Here is a 12,016-nt window from a genome sequence, read left to right as displayed (position 1 = left end):
CCACCATTGGAGGCTGGTAGAGTTTGTTGTTGTTAGTTGTTTTATAGTCGTTTAATTAATTATTAAAATTAACGCGTTTGTCCCCCAACCGGGACAAACGCGCGCGTGGGGGGCGGCATCCATTACAGATTCTGATTTGCCCAGCCAACATTATCAAGCAGGCTATGCGGCACGTCTTCATTCAGTGGCTGCTCTGTTGTTGTGAGAACGACGTCGTTCTCACTTCTCAGACAGCTTCTCAGGCGGACCGATAATACCAGCGCACCAACCTGGTGCGCTGGATAATAGGTCCGTCTGAAACTCGTCCAGTGAGAAACGTTCCGCGGTGAAAAAAATAGGCGCGATTAAAATGCGTTAATTTTTTTAACGCGATAATTCTTTTGTAATTAATTGATCGAAATTAACGCGATAAAGTCCCGGCCCTAATTATAATTATTATCAGATATCCAATCTATTGAAATTAATGAAAAATAAATCACCAGGGAAAATAACAAAGCTGTTGCTTGTTTGATTCATTTGAGTTGGGGGGGGACACGTTTGTGTGCAATTATAGACTGTAGGAATGAAAAGATATCCGTAAATGGATAAAATGGCATCACTGTGTATTGCACTTCCTCCTCATCCTCTTCATTACCTCTCAACCCTTCAACCAATTGCCATACAGTATAGCTTAATTGCCACATTCCAGTCACATGTTCACTAATGAAGTCACCATCTAATTGCAGAGGAAATTACAGCTAACAATAACAATGTTTTATGGGTGGATTTTGGACTGTAAATATGACAGGTTAGCTTGATGGATGGAACTGGGCAGATTTTACTGCCCAGGACCCTTTCACCCTGTCCTTCACTGCCATGGCTATAGCCAAGGATTCACTCAATCACATGCACAGACTGTATACTGTCCACCTTCTTTCTCTCTTTCTCTTACCGTTGCTCTCTCTCTCTCTCTCTCTCTCTCTCTCTCTCTCTCTCTCTCTCTCTCTCTCTCTCTCTCTCTCTCTCTCTCTTTCACTCACACATTTGAATCCATGTCCATGAAATACAAAATCCTCTTGTGGCAAATGTATAAATGAATGAATCAATGGGATAGTTTACCCCCAAAACGACTTTTTTTCTTTAGATTACTCACCCCATGGAGACTTGAATGCATGGATATTTTTTTGTTTATGTCGCATTCCTAAGCCAAAACACAAAAAAAAAAAAATAGGGAGTTTTTAACGTTGTACACAGTGTTTATGTTGTACAGCTGTCTAAGACATTATGTAAATCTCTGCTTTCAACATGTAGTCCAAGGCCATTGTTGGGTGAGAAATGTTCAGTATTTGCTTGAAGAATATCAAAAGCAAACATCACAGAGCCTCTACCAATGACATTCTTCAGCTGTTGCCAGGAGGATGACGCTGTCATGGTCAGAAACAGCAATCCCTCATGTCGATGTAGCATCTCGCTAGACAGAACACTACAATATCTCAGTAAGCTTTTGTGCCTTATCTATGTCTTGCTCCCTCCTGGTCTAACTCGGTCTCGTACAGTATATACCTTTCTACCTCTCTTTGGTCTCTGCAATAAAACTTTAAAGAGATAAGAAGCTTTTTTCTATTTCAGGGTCACCATTAGCCTGAATAATGCATTGACTAGAGAAGAGCAGTTCGAGTTCTATGGAGGATAGAAGCACAGCCTTCAATTAAATTATACATCATTATCACAGCTGGCAAGCCTGGTGTGACGGTACCCTCTCTCCTTCTCTAAATGTTCCATGTTTCTGTCTTGTTCAATGTTGTGTGTGGCGCAACAGCCTCTCCCTGTGCCAGCCCAGACCTAGGATGCACATGAGTCAGTCCATACGAAGCAAGAAGCAGATGCAAAAAGGGGGGGCAGTCTTATTTGGTGTTGTGGAATCACAGCTTAGGGTCGCCTCAGGCAAGCAGTAAGGCCAGGTGTGAGGCCATGGAGAGTAAAAGAGCTTGCACATTGCTCGAATTCGTTTCACGAAAACAAAAAAAATCTATCTCACATTGTGTCAATCATATATATACTGTACACTGACTCCGACATTTTTGTCCGTCATTATTTTTTTCCAGACCGATCGATTTTATGCTTTTATTGCCTCATCTTGTCTGCATCTAGCCTACAGCCTGTGGATTGAGGAGAGGCTCATAGCATGCACGTTTCTGTGTGTGTGTGTGTGTGTGTGTGTGTGTGTGTGTGTGTGTGTGTGTGTGTGTGTGTGTCTGCCATCAGCCACTGTTTAGGATTGCAGGGGTCTCCTTTTTGATGTGGCTCCAGTATAGCAAAGAATCAAACTCGGCCAATGAAATAAACAAATTGAACGATTATGTAACGATTTACGGATTTAAAGAGTCCGTATTTGCGAATACAAAAAGTTGATAGAAAGATCAAAACATGGCATGACTGTGGGCATGCCAGAGTTACATACTGAAACTAGAAAAAGTGCTCCTCGTAGCACAGGTCTCCGCCAGGTCAGGTAGGCTATTGTGGCCTCCTGGTGGCGCTATAATAGGCCAACGTGAAAAGGGTGCCATTTGTTCTTAGGCCTTGCACGACAATTGGACCCTGAATGCATTCATGATTTGAGGCATTTTGTTAAAAACTTTTGTTTTGCTAAATTAGACCTGCTGGTGGCGCTATAACAGGCCAATGTTAAAAGGATGGCATTTGTTCCTCAACATAGTGTGAATGTAGCCTGGTAAACCCTCCCTCCAGAAATCTCATTTCCATTTGATTTCAGGAGATGGAAATGAGATTTCTGGAGGGAGGGTTTACCAGGCTAGTGTGAATGTCCGTGCAAAGTTTGACCGCAATCGGACAGTGCGTTCATGATTTGCGGAATTTTGTTCAAAACAAGCCAATAATGCAAACTTTAGATATCAATCTTAGCCAATCAGGATAGAATATGAAAAATCAAACACATCCATCTTGACCACATGACTATAGAGATCATCTGTACCGATTTGCGTGAAATTTTGATAAAATTGGAAGGAGTAGTATAAAATAATGTGTTTTACATAAGTTGACCTCCTGGTGGCGCTATAAAAGGCAGATGTGAAAAATGAAGGGCAAAGGTTGTTTTTTTTACCTCTAGGGAGTGTGCATACAAAGTTTTACACATATTGGTGCAGTTATAGGTAAAAACACGAATCGGCCTGTTATAGCGTCACCATGAGGCTGATTGTAAAAATTTCAAGTGGCATTTCTTCCTCTGCCTAATGGGAATGTGCGTGCAAAATTTCACGGAAATTGCATGCTCTGTTCATGATTTAAAGCATTTTGTTCAAAACGGAGCACTCCTGCAAACTTTGGAAGACATTTTTAGCCAATCAGGATTGAATATGAAAAATCTGAAAGACCCGTTTTGTTTAATGACTATAGAGATACTGTGTAGCGATTTGCGTGATTTTTGGACAAAATCTGTAGGAGTACTGTCAAAAAATATGTTTTGCACAAATCGGCCTCCTGGTGGCGCTATAAAAGGGCCATGAGAAATATTTGGGTCAAAGGTTCTGAATTGGCATCCAGGGAGTGTGTGTGCACAGTTTCGCTGCGATCAAGCCAACGGTGCCGGAGATTAGCTGATCACAGACGGACGGACACACACACGGACGGACGGACAGACAGGGTGAAAAACATACTCTCTCGCCATGCCTTTCGGCCTGGTGGAGACAATAAACAAAGACATCGCGACAATTTTGTACTGTAATGTAGAGAGTACCTGAGGCAAGGTATTGGAAACAGAACTCAGTCAGGATATAAATTAGTTACCACTGAGTAAAAGAACTGAGCAGTGCTGCAGCTGAACGTCAAATCCTCCAGTGGGTTATTACCTGCCCTATATTAGTGCTGCATTATTAACATTGTCCTTAGACTAGTAGTTAATTAACCCCTAAGACCTTAATTCATCCACTTATTATACATAATAATGGATTAACTTCCTGTTCTCATTACATAGATTGATTAAGATAACAGTTGAGTTATCGGTCATGTTTAAATATGATCATGTTATTACTGAGCTACCATTATGAAGAGCAGAGCCTCTGTCTGTTGGAAGTCTTACTTTGTTGAAAGAGATTGGCTTGCAGTGAAGCAGTGTGATTATATTTGGAAGCAAATGGAAACTACAAGGAAGGTGTGAAACATAATTTGTAGTGGGGCTGAATGAAAGTCTTGAAAGGTAAAACTTTTAAAGGCAACCGTGGGTGTTTTTCTCCCCTTTTCACTGTCAAAATATAAGTACAAAAAAATACAAAACAATCGATCCATGCAGACTTGCACTGTTTCTTCCAACTCTCTAGTTTGTGGTTGCTCAGTTGGTTGCCAGCAGGTTTTAGAATTTCTTTTAACGGTCTACGACTGAAAGCATACAAGCTGACATCAATCGATGTGTTGGGTACCAATATGTTATTCTATTTCTGTGTTGAGTATTTTGTCAGGTTTTCTTCTTTTTTTTCCACAGTGATTTAGACTTGCCCATTAAGTCTAAATATTGTTTTGATATACAGTATTCAATGTCATCTTCGTAATAGAAGTTCCAACTCTCTTAGTTTGCGGTAGCTCAGTTGGTTGCCAGCAGATTTTAGATTTTCTTTTAACAGTGTAAGACTGAAAGTATACAAGCTGAGCTGACATCAATGGATGTGTTGGGTACCAATATGTATTTCTGTGTTGAATATTTTGTCAGGTTTTCTTCTTTTTTTTTCCCGCAGTGACTAATCAAAGATATGTGTGTGCCTGCCTAGTGCCTTTGTGCAGTCTGAATTAATATTAGAAGGTGATTGTGCAATAAACATCTCAGTGTGACTGTGATTATCCTTCTCCAATGAAGTGTTGTCTCTGTGCAGGTTGCTATTGTAAGCTCATATTTAGCATTGCATTAGCCCTCAGTGCACGTTTGTGATGTTTATTGTCCAATTTATCATGCTCAGTTTTCCTGCCTTGAAATGATATCTCCATATCTTTGAATATCTAATGGCTGGTGCTTTGTATATGCAAAGAATATTAACACTTTGTGTATGCAATCTTCCAGCACGACGATCTGGAGAGTAATTTCCCACAGAGAGACTAAAATAACTTCTTGGGATTTAGTTTAAAATACTGCTGATATGGGTTTACCTGCTCAATATACAGTCATTTTCAACTTTTTCATTTTCAACAGCCCAGTATAATGCAGGATTTTTTTAAATGTCAAAGCACAATGAACTTAAATATAAGGTATGTCTACTGTTGTAATGATTCCTGTGAGGTTTTACAATTATGTTGTAATGGGCCGCAATGCTGAAATGACAGTGGGAAGTGATACTTGCTGTTGAAAGATGAGATTGGAGCCTGTGCACTGACTCTGGATTAAGAGTTTAATGACTGGTAAAATTGTAGCGTTCCATCCAAGGTGACCCCTGCGGAGGTGATTGTGCCAAATCTAGATGAAAAGTGAAGATAATCCCTCCTTCCTCGTTCCCAGATAGATGTCACAAGCATAGATATTGTCACCAGGGCCTGAGGCATGTACGGTAATTACACTTCTATTGGATTTGGGGAGGCTGCACCATTCATTTAAAGAATAATTTCAGACTTGTGTGCACAAACCATAGTGACGATAGATCATAACTACATGAAAGACAATTCCATTGAGTTGAGAAGCCATTGAATGGAATTTTATGAATCTAGCAGTGATGCATTGTTAATAGGATGCAGGCTGTGTGTTAATTCCGATTTGTTATCCAGGCACACACATGTACCTACCTGCTTTGAAATTGGACGCTTTGCAAGTTGAATGAATGAGGCCATATGAGTGTGAGAATGGCATCATGCAAGTGTCTGGGTCTACTGCCAACCAGCCTTGACACCATTAGCTCTAGTGACACATTAAGGTTTTGTTTGCCGTGTAATTTGTTTTGTCTGTCAATTTGATGGATGTCTTGTTTCCGAGCACTTCCTCACACATTGGAAAACAGTGGCTCGAGGACATTGTTAAACGCACTTCAGAAAGGGAGGCAGAAGGCATTTGTTTTCTCCAAACAGGTTTTTCTGTGTTAATGGGTGTGGGCAACATTGTCAGGGTGGCATGCCAAGTCAGACATCGGGTAATTAAAGGTGAAAAGCTAATTAGGACAGAAGGGCAGGGCAGGACCACTGGCCCGCGGGGGTGGAGAGAAGGAGACCTTAGGGCATCCTTAAAATCATTTTCTCTCATGAGTGCGGGGTTGCAGTCAGCTTGAGGCCGGTCACTGCATTTGTCATCTGTCACTCTATACCCCTGAAATGGCTGGCATGCGATGCCACTACAGATGCCACAAATCAGGCCCGTTCCTCTGTGTAGAAGAAAAAATACATATGTAGAATACATCAAATTACCAAAACATCAAATGCATCTTTATTTAGCTTCTGTATTATAGATTGTGACTGAGGCTAAGACTAGGAAGGACCCCAAACGTAACATGGCACATTCATAGACGTGTAGCGGTGCAGGGGACAGCTCCCACAGCTGTTTGCCTTCCAATGACAGGTCAGGTTATTTTGACAGCACTATTTGAAACATCACCATATGGCTCCGTGCTGTGGGAAGCTAACAGCAGAGTCCACTAACGTGACTCTTCAGCTGCAGGAAACACCACAGTTGGTGTGTCAGCACAGGTTAATGAGCCCCTTCCCGATACATGTGAAGGTACCATGATGAGCCAGTGAACAAGGTGTGCTGCGATATCAGGTGCTACAGTGTTGTTTAGTCCTGTCAGCTGCAGTTGACTGTGTGAGAAAGCAGAGACCACACAAACAGGCTGAGTCACTCTCTAATTTTGCCTAAGTAAGCCTTGTGTCATACAGTAGCTGTTCCTTCTTTCCCGTTGCAGCTTTTTATTTGTTACCACAGCGATTTAGACCTTGAAAACTTGAGAGACCATGTGAAGATTGCGGTGCACGACTGAAACAGACACATCATCACCTTAAATCCTTGGTTCCTGCTCCATGTAGGGAAGATAATGTTACAGCTGAATCTTTTCACCACTATAATCCATGGAGCCAGGGATGAAATCTTATTTTGGGATCAGCACCAGTACATCACTGCCATGATAGCCACATGCAACTCTGCAAGCTCTTTTTAAGAGCATTAGTGCCTAGGAAGCCGTCAGTCAGCAGAAACACCTCTTGACTGAAAATGGACACTTCTTTCAATTAAATCAGGAGCTGGGCCTATAAACCGGCGAAAATGAATAATCGTTTCAATTCACACATAATATCAACTCTTAAGCCGTGCTATATTTAAAAGGTTAAATTAATATTTTATTGTATTTTATTTTAGAGCAAAATAGTTCTATTCAAATACGGAATATTGTTGAGCTTTGCTTTTGTCGATTTGTTTCCTTTTCTGTCCTTTTGAATTTGAAACCAGGCTTGTCTCAGTAGATATGCAAATGCAAGAGAAGCATGGCTGACTATAGTTCCTTGAGAAGCTCTTATCCTCCTAGCTTCAATACCGAATAAAGATAGAGATTTGTATTGTGCTGTAAAATGCCTTTTGGATGAACTGTTACAGTGGTAAAACTACAGGAGGAATAAATGCTTGAGTGTAGACAGAAAATAGCTAGACCTTTGAATGGCTCATACTGTAATACTTTATGTTCTCTACTCCAGTCAGGATAAATATATTGTCTGTAAATAGTTACTTTATTTTCCTGTCCTTTATCAACACGGTGTACATGTGTATCTTTGGTATCTTATTTTAGATTCTGATATGACAAGCTAGTTTGAATTATGCCTGCTTATAAAGGAAAGGAGGTGGTCAGCTCTCTCCCAGAGCAAACCTTTGGAGGCTGAACTTGCCACACTTGCTGCTCTGCTACTCTTGCATAGCAAATAAGGGTCTCCAAGGAGCCATGAAAAGCTGGTGCAAAGTGTCACTGCTTATAAAGGGGAAGTCAGGAGAGGTGTTATACTGCAAAGGAGTTCAGAGCTGAAACTGCAGAGCTGCAATTTGACAGGCAGGTTCAATCTCACTTGTACCCAAATAGCTGCTGACTGCAATTGTTCACTAGAAAGGCCCTGATGGTCTCATTTCTGCTTCTATTGGTCCATATTTTGGAAATGGCACTATGGTTATTCAGCACTTATTAGAACAATGTAGAAACTCCTTTGGTTATATAATGGAAATTAAATCTTTCTGCAATCAACATGTATTTTAAATGAAACAAGATGCAATTAGCATATTGGAACAGACTTTGAGTTAAAGGGGAAATCCACCCATTTTCAATATTTAACTATGTCATTAATATAGCATAAAGGAGTTGTGTGGAAATAAGAAAAAAGTTCCCCCCTTTCTGTGTTGCCTTGAACTGGAGGATTGATTGTGGGTTTAACATTGCAAATTACAACGTGATGACTCATCATGTTGTAATTTGCAATGTTAAACCCACAATCAATCCTCCAGTTCAAGGCAACACAGAAAGGGGGGAACTTTTTTCTTATTTCCACACAACTCCTTTATGCTATATTAATGACATAGTTAAATATTGAAAATGGGTGGATTTCCCCTTTAATGATGACAATTTCCTCAAGTATAGGCATGAAAGTGACAGTCTATGATATCAGCGGATAAAAGGATAAGCTTACACAGTTATATACAGTCAGTTCACCATGTCAGGTGAAGCTAATGACGGACATGTTTTGGGAAAAGACAATGTTTTGCACAGTAGCTTTATCGTGATACTGCAGTGAGCCATGTCCAAAACAGTAACATATTATGATAGCCATGAAGGGGGAAAAAGCTAATTCATTTAATTTGCCAAGAATACTGTAAATTAATGCTGAATGTTAATTAATGTACTGCAATAAAACTAGTTAACACGTTAACTCAAGTAAGCTAATGATGGCATTATGCTGGCTATTTATTCTGTTTTTAGTAGGCTATAATATAGAACAAGAGCAGTTTACAAATGTGATACTTCACCCTTCACTTTCATACAATTGTATGTAAGTGTATTGATACAGTTCGGTCATCCGACCTTCATGCATCTGGTTACAGAGAAAGTATGCAAAAAGACATCTACAATGATAATATAATGTAATGTATAATTTGGAGTAATGATGTATCCCAGTTTATGAAGTGTTACTTTGTTTGCAACACTAAACCAATATCGCAGATCACAGTATAGGCTGATGGTTTTTAAAAGTATGGAATCACTTTGCCTTCCAAATGTACGGATGTCAAAGTAGTTGATAACAGAACATTCAAAGCTTAAATTGTTGATTTGTTGATTGTTTGATTAGGGCAGTGTGCCGATTGCACTCCTCAGAGCTTTACAGTGATCAGAATGGCCAAGGTGTAATGCTACAGTATATAGGTCAGGGTAATTACATATGAATATTTTATTGTATATGGTATAAGGGGTTACTTTACTAAGGCTCAAGAGAATAGTTTTATTTTTTCTCTACTCTGCTTCCTGGTACACACCAACCACAGAGCTACTCCGCTGGCTGCTAATAATACTTATTTATGACTCTTTTTTTTTCTCCCATGAGAATACAACTATGCATTCATACATACATGCATATTCATAGTCAGGGTATTAGTGCCATGTTAGTTTTCGATGCTTGTACTCACTTCTACCCTGAATTTCTACTATTTGTTCGCCATTTCGCCTCACATTCTGGTCAGCAATTGAAATTGTTGAAAATAGATTTGACAGGATGACAGTAGAAAATAAATAATATAAAACCACACATGCAATGCCATTCACGTGTTTCTATTCATATGAAGTCAGAGAGGTAAAGCCTCCATGGGCAGTTACAGCAAGCATATGGTGGAAATGCTTGTATACTGTGTACAGTATTTGAAGCCTCACAATATAGTTAGAATTGCACAGCAAGTTCAAAGCCTGTGAGAGTAACTGACATGTATTGTACAGTACCAGTCCCCCAGCTCTCAGTACTACCCCCCCCCCCCCCCCCCCCCTCTCTCTTTTCAGCACAAGGAAATAAAAGCCATGGCTATGTGAAAGAATACCTGATGGTAAATAATTCACTGCCTTGCTGCATGCATTTATATGAGACCAGAAAAATACCAAAGAATATCCAGGCTTTGTGTGGCTTTCTCAAAGAAATTATCAAATACTGTTATTTGGATAATTGGACATTTTGGTGTTTCAGAAGAAAAGGCAGACTTTAATGGGATATTACCATTGCAGTACACATTGGCACTATACACCATCACCACCGCCACCACCCACTTCCCCTCAACAAAACCTAGAAATAGCATAAACAAGTCCCAGAGGGTGGGTGGGGGGAGAGTGCGATCCCCAACCTTGTCCCCACGGGATGACGTCCTGTCTTTGTGTTATCATACACTCCACATCAAGTTCCTGATCCCAATCATAGCCTTTTTTCTATCCGTCCATGCTCCGAGAGCACACCGCTCCCCCACATCACCCAGACTGCTCCAACACGGCTCCTCAGATTAGAGAACTCGCTAGCACTCCGCTTTATCTGTCGCTGTTCCCTACCAAACAAAATTGGCTCCAGAGGGGAACGAGAGAGGGGAAAGGGAGACAGAAGGAGACAGACAAGGCAGGCCGGCTTTATCTTAATCAGCAGAAGACATTAAAAGTTAACACTGAATTACTTTTCCTTTTTTTCTCTCCTCCACTCCGGGTAGGGTCATTAGGGTTAAAACTGTTAGTCTGCCAAGAATGATTGTGATGGAGGGATTTGTCACGTTGTTCAAACTCAAGTCATATGCTGTTAGCTTCAAGGACATCTGTGAATTGAACACAGGTAAAACAAGGTATGATAAGAATGAAAAGAATCAATGCTTGAAGCAGCAGACGTTTTGTCACCGATGCTGAAAAGGCTCTTGGAGTTTGTTGTTAGCTTGCTTGTGTGAATCAGAATGTTCAGATGTCACTACATGATTTATGAGAGGAAAACATTTATTCTGTGTTGGTCATGTCTTGTAGAAGACATGGCGCTGCTCCTTTTATCACTGTCTCCGCCAGGTCGAAGGCATGGCCGAGACTATGTTTTGCACCCTGTCCGTCCGTCCGTCCGTCTGTCTGTCCGTGTGTCCGTCCGTCTGTCTGTGAACAGCTAATCTCCGGCACCGTTGACTTGGTCACAGCGAAACAGTTTTTCACATGTCATGCGCCTGTTATAGCGCCACCAGGGGAGGCCGAGGAAGAAATGCCACTTGAACATTTTCAAATCAGCCTCAACAGGCCGATTCATGTTTTTTTATAACTGCACCGATCTGTGTAAAACTTTGTATACGCACTCCCTAGAGGCTATGGAAAGACCTTTGCCCTGCCTTTTATAGCGCCACCAGCAGGCCGATTTTTATTAAATGGTAAATGGTGCATTTGTATAGCGCTTTTATCCAAAGCGCTTTACATAGATTGTACATTACATTCACCCATTCATACACTGATGGCGGAGGAAACCATGCAAGGCACCAAACTGCTCATCGGGAGAAATTAGGGGTTCAGCGTCTTGCTTAAGGACACTTCAACACTAACTCTGGGGGAGCCCCCCAGCCCGGGATCGTACTGGGAACCTTGCGGTTTCCAGTTCACTCTACTTTGCACGCACATTCGCACTACGCTGAGGAACAAATGCCACCCTTTTAACATTGCCCTATTATAGCACCACCAGGAGGCCGATTTTTGCGAAACAATTATTTTAATTATTACTCTTACAAATCTTTTCCAAACATCAAGCAAATCGGTACACATTATCTCTATAGTCAAGTGATCAAGACGGATCCGTACGATTTTTCATATTCCATCCTCATTGGCGCATTCCGAACATTGCTGGCCCACAATAACCTACAGTATACCTGACCTGGCGGAGACCTGTGCTCCTTACTGTTTTGAATGGGCACGCCGATGTTTTGCTGATGTGCTGAAAGTTACTGAATGCATGACTGACATTAGTGACATCTAATGAAAGATGCAAGTTATTTTTTGTTGAGTCAACATTGGTAAGCACAGTTATTTTACTACTGTAAAATCATTTT

Source organism: Gymnoscopelus microlampas, assembly GCF_963454915.1.
Source record: "Gymnoscopelus microlampas genome assembly, chromosome: 8".
NCBI lineage: Eukaryota > Metazoa > Chordata > Actinopteri > Myctophiformes > Myctophidae > Gymnoscopelus > Gymnoscopelus microlampas.
This window is presented reverse-complemented; position numbering follows the sequence as displayed.